This window comes from Triturus cristatus, chromosome 8 (assembly GCF_964204655.1).
Source record: "Triturus cristatus chromosome 8, aTriCri1.1, whole genome shotgun sequence".
Taxonomy (NCBI): Eukaryota; Metazoa; Chordata; class Amphibia; order Caudata; family Salamandridae; genus Triturus; species Triturus cristatus.
Window position 1 is genome coordinate 1,585,039,217 of NC_140591.1, and position 15,024 is coordinate 1,585,054,240.

Below are 15,024 nucleotides of genomic sequence, written 5' to 3' on the forward strand. Positions count from 1 at the left end.
CAGGAGGTGCTGCTCGCATTTTCTCCTGCCTCGGCAGCACTTTTCACATGACCTGCTCCGATTCTGCAATCCTGAGCTGAGCTCGCACAGGGGCGCTGGAACAGCAGCTCTTGTCACCTGGACACAGCAATCTTGTTGTGCTTCTCTGCAACTCTTCTAGCAGCGTGGGGCGGCAGGGTGTTTGTTTACCCTTTGATCCTGCACAGTGGGAGTTTAGAGTCCACCATAAAACTAATGGAGGAGGATGTGGGGCACATTCTTTAGGCAGTACAGCTTTTTACCATGCCATTGTTTTAAATGCCTGAAAATGTTAGTTCATCAACAATTTAAATTAGGCATTTTTACTTGCATGTAAATCGCCACCCTTGCTGCCACTTGTATGATTACCCTCAAACAAAAAAACACCTTAAAGGCAACACAATTTTGTTTAGTTTGGTGCATTTAAACGACAACACTGTTGTTGCCTTTTCAAATAGATCTACAGTACATTAAATTAGGAGGTGCCGGGGAAGAGGCAGAACAAAGGGGTGAGCCAGGGTGCTTTATCAAGAGCGCAGAGTTCCTGTGTCAAGCCCATACAGTAGACCCTTGGGTTTTTTAAAGGCATTTGAGAAGACCCCCCACACCCTCCTCAACCCAATTAAACGCATGAGACAATAGACGTCCTTCAATTACTAAATGCTGGGGGCTCGGTGTGTGGAAGAGAAGAGGGCAGGAGGCACTTTTCTGCCAAAAGCATAGTTTGTAGGTTTTATTATTTGTATCTCGACCACTTATCAAACTGTAATCTTAGGCAGATGACTTGTTTCCTCAATTTGAACTTAATGGTGCTTTGAGATGGCTGTGTTTCACGTGTCTGGTAAAAAACGTCAGCAAAGGTGCGAGGAGTTCCCCTTGAAACATTTTGACCTTCTTCAGTAACCTGCATAATGCTGAAAGGCTGAATTTTTATTAGGGCAGACAAAAGTTACCTAAACATTGGTGGTTTTGTGTCCAGTTGTATTCAAATGAGTGGCCTCTTTCGTGACCGGCATCATTGTAGCAATCTCAGCAGAGAGGCCAAGAACTGAATGAGCCCCAGTGCTCTCCATTTTGGCAGCCTTACCTCAGCAGAACGCGAGGGTGGGGGTGCATGTTTTTGCAAATGTGGCTCGTCTGTGTTTTCGTCTGGTGCCTTTCACACTTCCCTAAATGCCCCAAGGGCTGCGAGGCTTTCAGCCGACAGTGTGTACTCACACAACTGAGCAAGTCAATTCTTGTGGCTGATGCCCAGCTGTTTCGACATGGCCTGCCAGGATGGCTAGGATGCCAGTGCCAGGGGTTTAAGGCGGGGGTGCCCATGATACAGAGCATTTGGGTTGGTGGCCTTTCTAACAACAGCACCAATCTGAAGCCCACGCCATTCTGACCTTCTCGGTGGCCCTTGCTGCCCCTTGTTTGATTACCCTCAAACAAAAAAACACCTTAAAGGCAACACAATTTGTTTGGTTTGGTGCATTTAAACCCCCTGTCTCGTATGGGAAACCATAAATAATCCAAATGAGACAGGCAGCTCCATTGAATGCCTTACACTTTCAGACAGTTAAAGATTTTTGTTGGTAATGCTTTTGCATGCTGGGACTCGTAGTTCCCCTTTCTCATAAGTAAGGGTTTCTAAAAATTCCAGCATGCAAAGTTTTGATGGCAAAAGTCAGAGACAGTTTTGAACATACCATTATTAGTAAATGCTTTATAAATGGTTATTAGGGCAATAACCATTGAAAAGATACTTCCGATTTTTTCACAATGCACTTGGATTTCTTGCATATAAAGTTTGGAAAGGTTGAAAACCTAGCCCCGCCTCTGGCTCCACCCCTAGTCCCGCCCCACACTCCACCCCCAGTCCATCGCTCCTTTTGGAGAGTACCTGCACTTATTTTTTTCCATTTAAAGCACTGCATGAGAAGAAGTGCAAACCTGAATATGCGAATGATTGTATGAATGGGGCAAAAAAGTGTGTGCATGAATGTGTGAATGGCTATGCTTAAAAGTGGACTTTATGATGCAATTCACTTCTAAGCACTGATGCGGAGGTTCTGTAAGCTCCATCCTGATTGGACAAAGAACCACCTCACGTTCAACATGTTGTTCTTGTAACTTCCCAAAACTGCATCTTACCTCCACCTGGTCATAATAAACAGAAAGTAGTTTCGAATCCACCTGGGACTAGTCCGTGTGCCCTGTTTAGGGAGGAGTAACACAATTCCAGTTGTGAGGCCTTGCCATGCAAACCCGCATAGTCTCCTTTCCTCGAGCTCACTTCTGACCCCAGTGCTGGTACCCAATGGCGTTACAACGGCGCCATAGGCCCAACATGGGCCTCCCTGTCAAATGGTTGTAAAATATAGCCATAATTGTACTTCGGTGGGCCCTGACACCACTGGTCCCCGGTGTCACTGCACCTGCTATACTATTGATAACTATGCGCCTTTGGGTAGAGGCTGATGGGAGGGATGGTGGAGCTATTACTGGCCTCTGAAGCGTAATGCCATCTTTTAAGTACACCACTGAACATTACAAATATACACACGCCCCGAGGCCCCCCTGAAGGCCGTGTCTGCCAGAGTCTGAGTGGTGTGTAAATGCTGCGAGTTCTGCGAGGTATAGAAATGTATGTGGAGTGACTGTGCAGATTGCATACATAGTTTCCTGCATGTTACTTTCCTTATCTTTGAGTGTGAAATAAATGCTATTTTTTGAACAGTGAAGGGTTAGAGAGGGAGGAGGGGGTACGAGGTGAGGACGGAGGAAAACGGGGGAGGTTCTCGTTTTAGGAAAACCTATTCCCTACTCTCGAGGTACAACTGCTATATTCATCAGCTGCGTCTCGAGCTACGGCGCCCCGAGGGAAGCGGACGTGAAGTCAGCGCGCGCCGCGACTACCTTTAAAGTGCTCAAGTGGACCCCCCGGCTGTCAGTGCCACACTGCCAGCGCTGTGCCAGCAAAGATGATGAGTGCCATCTGGTTCTTGGTCGGCCTTCTGCTGGCTGGACAGGGCTGCAGCCAGCAGCCGCACGTAAGGTGAGAGCCGCCCTCGGGGGGGTCACCAGCAAAGGGGGACAAACCATACCTCTCTGGTCCTCAGCGGGCAGAATATGATACAATCAATCAGAACATTTATAGAGCGCGCTGCTCACCCGTGAGGGTCTCAAGGCGCTGAAGGGAAGGGGGGTGTCGTTTACTGCTCGAATAGCCAGGTCTTGAGGTGCTTTCTGAAGGTGAGATGGTCGTGGGTCAGTCGAAGGTGTGCAAGGAGGGAGTTCCATGTCTTGGCGGCCAGGTAGTAGAACGATCTTCCTCCGGTTGTGGTTTTGCGGATCCGTGGGGCGAGGGTGAGGCTGGCGGAGCGGAGCTGGCGGGTGGGAGTGTAGAACGAGAGGCGGTTGTTGAGGTATTCGGGGCCCATGTTGTGGAGCGCTTTGTGTGCATGGGTGAGCAGCCTGAACGTGATCCTCTTGCTGACAGGGAGCCAGTGCAGGTTTCTCAGGTGGGCAGATATGTGACTGTGGCGAGGGATGTCGAGGATGAGTCGTGCGGAGGCGTTCTGTATGCGTTGGAGTCGTTTCTGAAGTTTGGTGGTGGTTCCTGCATATAGGGCGTTACCGTAGTCCAGTCGGCTGGTGACGAGGGCCTGGGTGACCGTCTTTCTGGTTTCGGTGTGGATCAATCGGAAGATCTTTCGGAGCATGCGCAGGGTGTTGAAGCATGATGACGAGACGGCGTTGACTTGCTTGGTCATCATGAGAGGAGTCCAGGATGAATCCCAGGTTGCGTGCGTGGTCCGAGGGTGTTGGCGCGGAGCCCAGTGCTGAGGGCCGCCAGGAGTCGTCCCAGGCGGATGGGGATTGTCCGAGGATGAGGACCTCCGTCTTGTCTGAGTTCAGCTTCAGGCGGCTGAGCTTCATCCATTCTGCGACATCTTTCATTCCGTCCTGGAGGTTGGTTTTGGCGATGGATGGGTCTTTGGTGAGGGAGAGTATCAGCTGGGTGTCGTCGGCGTAGGAGATGATGTTGATGTTGTGTTTGTGTGCGATGGCGGCGAGGGGGCTCATGTAGATATTGAAGAGGGTTGGGCTGAGCGAGGAGCCTTGGGGTACACCGCAGATGATCTCAGTGGCTTCTGAGCGAAAGGGAGGGAGGCGGACTCTCTGGGTTCTGTCGGAGAGGAACGAGGTGATCCAGTCCAGGGCCTTTCCTTGGATCCCAGTGTTGAACAGGCAGGTTATTAGGGTGCGATGGCATACGGTATCGAAGGCTGCTGAGAGGTTCAGGAGGATGAGGGCGGTTGTTTCTCCGTTGTCCATCAGGGTCCTGATGTCGTCGGTGGCTGCGATGAGGGCAGTCTCAGTGCTGTGGTTGGCTCGAAATCCGGACTGAGATGGGTCGAACGAGTTGTTTGCCTCGAGGAAAGCAGTCAGCTGTTTATTGACGGTTTTCTTGATGACTTTGGCCGGGAAGGGAAGAAGAGAGATGGGGCGGAAGTTCTTGAGGTCTTTGGGGTCCGCTGTGGGTTTCTTCAGGAGGGCATTGATTTCTGCGTGCTTCCAGCTCTCGGGGAAGGCGGCTGACGCGAACGAGATGTTTATGACGTTCCGGAGATGGGGTGCGATGATGGTGTCGGCTTTGTTGAAGATATGATGGGGGCATGGGTCCGAGGGGTAGCCGGAGTGGATGGAGTTCATGACGTTGGTGGTGTCTTCAGTGCTGATGGGGGTCCAGGCGCTGAGGGTGGTGGTGGGGGTCGCTGGTTCGGTGACTGGAGGCGGAGTCTGGGGTCCGAAGCTGTCGTGTATATCTGCGATCTTTCGGTGGAAGAATGTGGCGAGGGAGTTGCAGAGTTCTTGTGATGGTGTGATGTCGTTGTTGCTGGCGCTGGGGTTGGAGAGCTCTTTGACGATGGTGAAGAGTTCCTTGCTGTTGTGGGTGTTGTTGTCTAGTCGCTCTTTGAATGATGTCCTTTTGGTGGTGCGGATCAGCTGGTGGTGTTCGCGGGTGGCGTTCTTGAGGGCTGTCATGTTTTCTGTAGTTCGATCGTGGCGCCAGGTTTTTTCGAGTGTTCGGCAGGTTTCTTTGAGTTTTTGAGGGCGTCTGTGAACCACGGGGTTTTCCTGTTGCTGGTCTTGCCTGGGTGGTTCTTCAGTGGAGCGATGTCGTCGGCGTAGGTGTGGGCTGCGTCGTTGGTGTCAGCGGTGTCGGTTGGCGGGTACTGGCTTAGTGATGAGAGGAGTTGGTCTGTGGTGATTTTGCTCCAGCATCTACGGGGGATTTGTTGCGTTCGGTGGTGGGAAGTAGTTTTTTTGAAGCTGAAGTGGATGCATCTGTGGTCGGTCCAGTGTAGTTTGGTGGAGTGGCTGAAGGAGACGTGGTTGCTGGCGGAGAAGATGGGGTCAAGCATGTGTCCAGCGAGGTGAGTGGGGGTGTTCACCAGTTGTTTGAGTCCGAGGTTGGCCAGGTTGTCGAGCAGGGTGGTGGTGTTGTTGTCGTTGTTTTTCTCCAGGTGGGAGTTCAGGTCCCCCAGGAGGATGTATTCTGGTGAGGCTAGGGCGTGCGTGCTGATGTAGTCGGCGATGGTTTCACTGAATTGTGTGCGCGGGCCCGGAGGTCTGTAGATGAGTGTTCCTCTAAGGGTGGTTTTGGGGTCGGTGTGAATCTGGAAGTGTAGGTGTTCTGCAGCGGAGAGTGTGTCTTCGGCGTCGGTTGTGACGTTGATGGTGTTCCTGTAGATGATGGCGATTCCTCCTCCCGTTTGGTTGATGCGGTCTGTCCGGGTGATTTTGTAGCCGTCCTGGATGGCTATGGCGATGTCGAGGGCCGAGGAAGCGTTCATCCAGGTTTCCGTGAGGAAGGCGACGTCTGGTGCTGTTGTGTCGAGGAGGTCCCAGAGTTCGATGGCGTGCTTGTGGACAGAGCGTGTGTTAAGGAGGATGCACTTGAGGTGGTTGTTGTTGCTTGTTTTGGCGTGCGAGGGGCAGGTTCGGAGGCAGGTGAATTTGCAGGCTTGACAGGTGAAGGGTCCGTGGGTGCGCTTCGGGGTGGCTCGGTAGCAGGCGGGCGGTCGTCCGGTGTTGAGTGCGTTGAGGGCGGCGGAGTCGTACTTCAGACGGGTGGCCTGGCTACGGCGGGGGCCAGGGGTTCTGGCGCTGGGCGCGGTCCAAGCGCGGACGGGCTTGCCTTTGGCGCGCCAGTGGCGCGCCCGCTGCGCGGCCTCCATATGAGGGGTTGTGGGAGGGCGGAGCAGCTGGGAGGCGGGAGCGGGGTGGCGAATAGGAACAGCGGGGGGGCAGGGACACAGCGGCGCAAGGGGATACAGAAGAGAAGAGCGGGGAGCGGGAAAAAAGGACACAGTGGTAATACGGGAGAAAAAGAGGCACAGAAGGGTACAAAAGTAGTCACAGGGGTACAAAAGAACAGATAAATACAGTGACAAAATACAGGCCACAAGCGGATGGAAAGTATTCACAAGGGTGCAAAAGAAACAATACGGCAACAAAGCAGGCAATAGGCGGTAACACAACCTGACAGTGGCGGAGCAGGCGGCAGCAAGAGCGGGGGCAGCGACATAAGGAGGACCGTGTGGCGGCTGGGGGGGCGACCTACCTTGTTACACACAGGTCTCCAGCTGTCCCACTGACGTGCAGTGCTGTACGCAAGCAGCCAGTAGGACTGGCAGCCAGCACTGCAGTGTATCATGTGACTGGCTCAACACAAGCGCAGTATACTAAAATGTCGTCCAGGATTTCGAGCCTCACTATATATAATTTGAGTCTGCACAGAAGCGATTTCTTAGCTTTCTCCCAGCTACACCCCTTTCCAACTCGTCACAGGGTGGTGGGTCCCACCCTACACCATGTAATGAGTTGGAAAAGGGTGTGGTGACAATGCTCTCCACTCCCTGATTGGCATGGAAGCTGAGCAATACCGGGCTGGTATCAAAAACGCCCGGGCCTAACTTTACCTCCATGCCATCAGGGGGTAGAGACTGGGCGATGATGTTAGGTCTCTGCCGGGCTGATGATCTCACAGGCCTGAGGGCTGTGAGATTGTCAGTCGGGCAAACACCCAGGGGAGCAACTTAACGCATGCATTGCAGTGAAAGTGAAGTCACATGTCCAGGCAGCAAGAACACTGGTGTGGTAACAGTGCTTACAAGGGGGATTTTTTTTTAAATTAAAAGCAATATACGAGCATTGCTATGATTGCTTTGTACAGTAGTTAGTTACTGAATGTAAAGGGGGCGGCGCCCGGCCGCCCTTGGACAGAAACCGCCACTTACGACTTTTACACTCACCGGCAGGCAGTTCATTGGTGGTCCCATGGTAGTGGCTATGAATTCTCTACCCCCTAACATTGCCTGCTCTCGTATATCTCACACTATCCTCTCTTCTCACTGCCACTCACTTCCACATTTTTCAGTAATTTCCCCATATTTTTCTTACATGCATGAGCACCCCACTTTCTCTTTTGAACCCTTCACCTCTTTTTCTCTACCTTCCATACCATCCTCTCAGACGTCACACTTTTCATTTGCACACGTATTTATGTCCATCCTCTGACACCCCACTTTACTATCCTCACTTCCCTCAATCGCGCGCACAGACACGCTACTCTTCCCGACAGTCACCTCACTGTTTTATCTCAAAACCCCTTTCTCCTGCCTTCCTTTCACATATCTTCTAGTCTAACCTTTGTTTCACACCCTTCTCTCAAAGACCCTCTTTTCTTTCCCACTCATTCCACCACCATGCTATTTCCACTCACACCCCCCTCACCTCTCAATGAAATGCTCCTCTCACAAACACACTCAATCCATTCCCTCCTTCAGATCACCATTTCCATCGCAAACCCCACCCACCTGCCCTTCCCACACACTTCACCCCCTTACCCTTCCTTCTCTTGCTCACACCATTGTCTGTCTCAGCTCCTGTTTCTCACAAGCACGTTCACGTTTTCCCTCTCTCACGCAGATGCAGACACCCGAGGGTGGCTGTGTTGTTTATGCTTCCCACGCCCAGTTTAAATATTGAATGATCGTTTTTTTTTTTTTTTATTCCGCTGGGGAAAGCAAGGCTGTGTTCCACAATTTGGCAACAGCAGCTCAAAGGCTGGTCACGAGGTCTCAAAAGAAAACCCTCCGGAGGATTGGAGACTTGAATCCAGGCAGTGGTGGTTTCTAGCTGAAACATGGATATTTAGTTGAGAAGTGGGAGAAAAATTGCCGTACGGCACCATTTTTTTTTAAAAAAAAGTGTGTGTTGTGTTTTTTTGATTTTTGTTGTCCATGTATGGAGAAGGAACCGTTACTCGGTAGGTGACTGTTACCGGGAGCAGCCGTGCTAACTCTGTTGAAGTTTGAGGGTGCTGCACCTGTTGAACGTGCCGAGGGCGGCCAGAGTTGTGAGTGGGCAAGAGATCGCTGTGGCCACAGAGAGGAAGTACGCCGAAAAGGAAGCGGTTTTTGGAACACAGTGTGACAATAGTACATTTCCGCCAGGTGGCGCTGTTCCTCTACTCTTGGGACACAGAAGTCTTCTTTGGGAAACATTGTTCCTTTGCGACAACTAGAGCTGGCGAAGGGGCGGTATCTATGAATTCATGTTTGTGGGAACGAACCTCCACCCTCTCTATGGGGGGGGGGGGGGGGCTTCGTCTCTGAATCAAGCCGGGCGTCGACGCCTTAGCTTTGCAGTATCTCTATGGTGGGGTGCAGAGCTGGTGACAGCCAGGGTGAGCTCCGGAGGGACAGGCCGAGTGCAGTGATGTGGGCGGACGGCGCTCTCAACCCTGCAGGGTGAGCTCGTGCACTGTGTCCCCGGGCTGGCTACATGAAGCAGCGTTTTGCCTCAGAACACACATATCCGCACCTACCCCTAACTCACCTAAACTTGATTCCAATTTGTCCGGGGGGGGAGAGGGGAAGGGAGGTTGATGTGTGGCGTCAGGGGCTTTGAAACAGATGGGGGGGGGGGGTAAGATATGGGGCTGATAGGGAACTGAAAACAGCAGCTATGGCACGTTATACATGACTAGAAGCACTGTACCAAGGGAGAGCGGTGTTGCTGTTTGCAGGCACTTCTCGCCCTTCTGAAGATTGGCGCCCCGCGCCTCGGCCCAGCTCCCCATGCCAAAAGCTGGCCCTGTGAGCACCCACTGGGTGACCGCAGGTGAAGGGGACACATGAGCGTAGACTGCACCCAGGACACGGGGTGTGGACCTCTGGCCTAGTACAGTCCTGCTCTGTGGAGGTGCAGGGCTGCAGCAGTGTCGTACCCTCCTCGCCCAACCCCCCCCCGGCCCCCCCTCCGAGAATCCATTGTCTCAGGGTGCAGGGCTACAGCAGAGCGGCCTGTGTACGGTCACTGCCGGGGCTGTCCGGTCTGTGTACGGTCAGTGCCGGGGGCTGTCCGGTCTGTGTACGGTCAGTGCCGGGGGATGTCTGGTCTGTTTACGGTCACTGCAGGGGTCTGTCCAGGGTGCTGTGTGCGGATCTGCCCCTACCCTGAACCTGTTCAGAGTGTGTATAAGCCTAAGGGCCTCTGCTGGGAGCTGTCTGGAGGGCTGTGCAGATAGCCATGCAGTGTGCTATGCAGGCGTCTGTGCTGGGAGCTGTCCAAGGTGCTGTCTCCCTTGGACTTGGGTGTAAGGGCATGTGCTGGGACTGTCTGGAGTGCTGTGCAGACAGCCGTGCAGTGTGCTGTTCAGGTGACTGTGCTGGGAGGTCTGGAAGTTGCTTTCCCGAGTGCTGAGCGGGGAGCTGTGCAGACCAGCTGTCGAAGGAGCTGTCTGGGGTATGGTGTAGGGGTTTGACCCTAGAGCTTTCGAGCGTGTCGAGTAACGGCCTGGTACTTTCGGGGTGCTGCAGAGGGGTACAATGACGGGACCTGTCCAGAGTGATGTGTAAGGGTCTGTGATGGGAGCTGTCCAGAGTGCTGTGTAAGGGTCTGTGATGGGAGCTGTCCAGAGTGCTGTGTAAGGGTCTGTGATGGGAGCTGTACAGAGTGCTGTGTAGGGGTCTGTGATAGGAGCTGTACAGAGTGCTTTGTAGGGGTCTGTGATAGGAGCTGTCCGTGGAGGTGTGTAGAGGCCTGGAGATGTTAGGGGCGCTGTGTGGAGTTCTGAGCCAGATGCTGTCCAGGTTGGTGTGTAGAGTCAGTGTTGGGATCTGTCCAGAGTGGTGTGTAAGGTCAGTGCTGATAGCTGTCCAGGGCTCGGAATCGGGAGCTGGCCATGATGCCGTGTTGGGGTCAGTGCTCGTAGCTGTCCAGGGTAGTGTGCCGGGTCAAGTACCGAGAGCTGTCCAGGGAGCTGTGGAGGGCGGTCGTCACAGGGAGCTGTTCAGGGTTCTGGGAGCTGTACATGATGCCGTGTTGGATATCAGTGCCGGGAGCTGTTCATGGTGCTGGGTAGGGTCTGTATCGGGAGCTCTCCAGTGTGCTGTGCAGGGTCTGTGCCATGAGCTGTGCAGGGGCTGTGGAGGGCGGGTAGTGCAGGGAACTGTTCAGGGTTCTGGCTAGTGTTAATGCTGGGAGCTGCCCAGGGACCTGTGTCGGGAGCTGTCATTGATGCCGTGTTGGGGGATCAGTACTGGTAGCTGCCAAGGGTTCTGTGTGGCGTCAGTGCTCGGATCTGCCAAGGGTTCTGTGTGGCGTCAGTGCTCGGATCTGCCCAGGGTTTTGTGTGGCGTCAGTGCCGGGAGCGGCCCATGGTGCTGGGTAGGGTCTGTGTCGGGAGCTCTCCAGGGTGCTGTGTCAGGAGCTGTCCGTGAGGCTTAGCACTGGTAGCTCTCCAGGGTGCTGCGCAAGGTCTGTGCCAGGAACTGTCCAGGGTTCTGTGTGGCGTTAGTATCGGGAGCTGTCCATGGTGCTGCACAGGGAGCTCTCCAGGGTGCTGTGCTAGGTCTGTTCCAGGAGCTGCCCGTGAAGCTTAGCGCTGGGAGCTCTCCAGGGTGCTGCGAGGGTCTGTGCCAGGAGCTGTCCAGAGTTCTGTGTGGCGTCAGTGTCGGGAGCTATCCGTGGTGCTGCGCAGGGTCTGTGCAAGGAGCTGTCCAGGGTCTCATGGAGCGGGGCGACCTGTCACGGATTCTGTCGAGCGCATATTGTGTAGCGCTGAGCCGACAGCAGTCTCGGGTGAGGCACTCTAGTTACCTGCTCTTGGCTCTCCCCTGACAGTAGTAGTCTTTCAGTTTGGGAAGAAACACATGTTTTGGTCCATTTTTGCATCGCTTCAGATTCTAGTTTCATTACATTTCGAAGCGTTGACATAAATATGCAGCGCTTGAACTTCGTGTGATGCGTCTGTTGACCGGAAGTGTCGCATCTAGGAGCTGGCTCGCACAATACGTGCACACTTTCATCACAATCTTTCCCCCCTTCTAGGTTGTCCAGTCTCACAGCGCCGGCCTTCTGCGGCCCCGGAGAGATGCATGTACCTTCAGATGCCGCCGGGACTGTACAGCATGTGTGATCTTGGGCACCAGACACTCAAGATCCCAGGCTGGTTCTCTCCATGGTCAGACAGATTCATTGTAGTGTTTCCGAGCTGCGAGATTACAATGTCCTCACAAACCACCAGCCCTGTCAGGTGACCTCTGACCTTTCGCTCCTCTCTGTAGGAGCCCTCCCGGCCGCACAGTGCCTTTAGAAAGGGTCACAAACTCGTGGACAAAAAAAAGGGACTCCAAGGCGTCCGAGTCAAAAATCTGTGATGATGGTGGGTTAGGGAGAGCTGTAGGGCAGTGCTTATATTTCGGAGCTTGGCGAATGTTAGGTTCAGTGTTTTAAAGGAAAAAGGGCGTGTCGGGAACAAAACCAGAGCTCGGGGGTCACCCGAGAGTAAAAAATATCGGACCCGACATTTGTTTCATATTTGACGAAATTAATGACGACTAAACTGTTGCTCAGTGATAAACTAAACTCTGCGCAGCAGCACAAGAACAGTCTCCTCTGCCCCAGCACCTCTCCTTCACTCTCAAGTTTTCCCCACTCTCTCACACGCGCGCTCTCTTTTTCTCTCTTTCTTCCTCTATCCACAATCCTCTTTTCTCTCGATTCCCAGATCTTTAGCTGCTGCTTCTGTCTACCCTTCCGTTTCTCTTTCCCTCTCCCCTGCTTTATTTCACACCCTCTTTCTCGCTCTCTTTTCCTCTCTCTCACATACTTTTCTCGCAGTTTCATTTTTCTCAGTCGCCCCTGTCCTGTTATTGTCCCTCTGCCCCTTGTCCTCGCCCCAGTCAGGAGGGGGAGGCGGTACGACCCGGGAGCAGAGGTCCGGGGAGGTGGAAGTCTTGGTCCCGGGGCCTCTTCCCTCATGGTGCTGCTCAGGGACGCAGCCGTGAGCGAGCAGGCGGAGGGCTGGAGTTTATCACCTTAGTTTCTCCTCCTACTTCCTGTTATTAGAAGCCGGGCACGCGGAGGGGAGGCCCGAATCTTTACTAATTACTAACGCACGTGCGGAAGGGATTGTCCGCGCGTGCGCACTACTCTATGCCCGGGTCCTCGCGCTCTTTTCAGTATTTAAAGAGCGTGAGCACAGGTAAGTGGTGTTTTCTGTTCTGCCAGCGATTCTGGCTTACTAAAACATGACAATGTGGATAAAAACTCGAAGAAGGCCAGACATCTTGAGCCCTCTATCCATACCTGCCAACTCACAAGGTGGCACTGTGTGACACAAGATATCTGCGCCCATCACATGGTCTCCTGGTGAGGAGCCGAGATCACACGGTGGCAGGGAAAACGAGCTGAAAACCACTGTAAATAGAGGTTTTCCAGCTCATTTCCTGAGGCTACAAAGAGCCGAAGTCCATTAAGGGGTGTGAAAACACCCCAGGACATCAGCACCAGTCTCAGCCAGCTTTTTTGGAGGGACCTTGGGCCAGTACCGAGCATAGGGGCCGCATGCAGACCAGAATTTAACATTAATTTATCCATTAAACATCTTTTATTCCTGTGAGTGTTGTGCAGGCAGGGCCACGTGCACTGCTTTCCCCGGGGGCCTATAATGTTGTTAAGATGGCCCTGTCTTGGGGACTGAGTGGCTTTAACCCCTTCAGCGCGGCGCGGATTTCCGCGCCACGCTGAAGATTCCGTGCGCGGGCGGGGCCATGACGGAACGGTTCCGTCATAAGCACAGCCCAACCGACGTGCATGACGGAACCGTTCCGTCAAGCGCGTCGAACGGGTTAAAAGTGTCTGGTAGGTACTTCTCCTCATACGGCCCCACCCTCTTCAAGGCCGAGCCTGACTCACAAGGAGAGATTGTTCTTCAATTTGGCAGGTATGTCTACCCTGATTCCATCTCTAGATCGCCATCTCCTCCCAGGAGGTATGTAAATGAAAAAGACTTTGAGGAGGGAGTTATGGGAGACATTATCCTCAAATAAAACTAGAGCCGTGGCGAAGCAAAAACTAGAATTTTCATGTGTCACTTCTGCATTTGATGATGATGGTGCCATGCCATCCAACGAGCAGAAAGGCAAGTGCGTTGACAAGGAGCTCTTGCCTGACTTTCTTTCTAGAAAACACCTGAATATGGAGTTCCCTAATGAAGAAACCCCTTCCACTTCTACTCAGCCTGCCTTGCGTCAGTTTCTTAAAGTGAATGCAGAATCTTTATCCTTACGCCAACATGTCTTGGACGTATTTCTCTGTGAATGGAAAGATTGTGATCAGACCAGGGGTGGCCGGTAAGTTTTGGAGGGATGGGGGCGGACGGGACATGCACACATACACATAAAACTCTCAACCATGCATTCACACACGTGCGCACACAAACACTTTTATTCACAACACTCTTTCCCAAACATTCATACATGGACGCACGTACTCACCAAACAATTTAAAAAGAAACCAAACCAACCTGCAGCCAGCTCTGCGCTGCCTCGGCGGTTCTAGAAGGCTCGGGACTGCTGCCTTCCTTCAGCCAATGAGGGAAGGCAGCAGTCCCAACGTCATCACAGAGTGGATGGGGTCAGTGAGACTGTTGACCCCAACCCCACTCTGTGATTAACTGTCACTGATTGATACTCGACCCTGGGCGCTTCAGGGCTTAAAACTGAAGCACCCAGGTGCGAGGCAATCAGTGACGCTACCCCTCATCACTGAGGGGAGGACCTCAGGGACCTTTGCTGAGCTGAGGACGTCACGCCCACAGGAGCTGTGACTTCCTCAGCCCAGCAAAGTTCAGTTCAGGCAGCCAGGAGCCAGCGCTAAATGCGCATGTCTGACTCCTGGCTGCCTGACTTGAAAACAAACAGTGTCTGTCAGGCTGACCTTTGTGCAGCCTGACAGACACGGTTTCTACGGGGCAAAAGGTGATGGGGCATGGCCCCTCAGCCCAAATGGACCGGCTACACCTGGATGAGACGTTTCATGTCTAAACTATGCCCATTAGAAGCAATGGAGAAGAAAATACCAGAGGCTGTCCCAGTGGAGAAGAATATACCAGAGACTGTCCTGGTCAAGTAGAAGATACCAGAGACTGTCCCAGTGGAGAAGAACATGCCATAGACTGTCCTGGTGAAGTAGAAGATACCAGAGACTGTCCCAGTGGAGAAGAAGATGCCAGAGACTGTCCTGGTGAAGTAGAAGATACCAGAGACTGTCCCAGTGGAGAAGAAGATACCAGAGACTGTCCCAGTGGAGAAGAAGATGCCAGAGACTGTCCTGGTGGAGAAGAAGATAACTGAGACTGTCCCTGTGGAGACACAAATACCAGACTGTCCTGGTGGAGAAGAAGATACCAGAGACTGTCCTGGTGGAGAAGAAGATACCAGAGACTGTCCTGGTGGAGAAGAAAATACCAGAGACTGTCCTGGTGGAGAAGAAGATACCAGAGACTGTCCCGGTGGAGAAGAAGATACCAGAGACTGTCCTGGTGGAGAAGAAGATGCCAGAGACTGTCCCGGTGGAGAAGAAGATACCAAAGACTGACCAGGTGGAGGAGAAGATACCAGAGACTGTCCAGGTGGAGAAGAAAATACCAAAGACTGT

At 53.0% G+C, this 15,024-nt stretch overlaps 1 protein-coding gene across 1 annotated transcript in view; it reads left to right on the forward strand.

The window, feature by feature from the left end:
* Window positions 1-15,024, forward strand: part of CNGA4 (cyclic nucleotide gated channel subunit alpha 4) — a 239,063-nt gene that overhangs the window by 158,838 nt on the left and 65,201 nt on the right. The window lies entirely within an intron of this gene.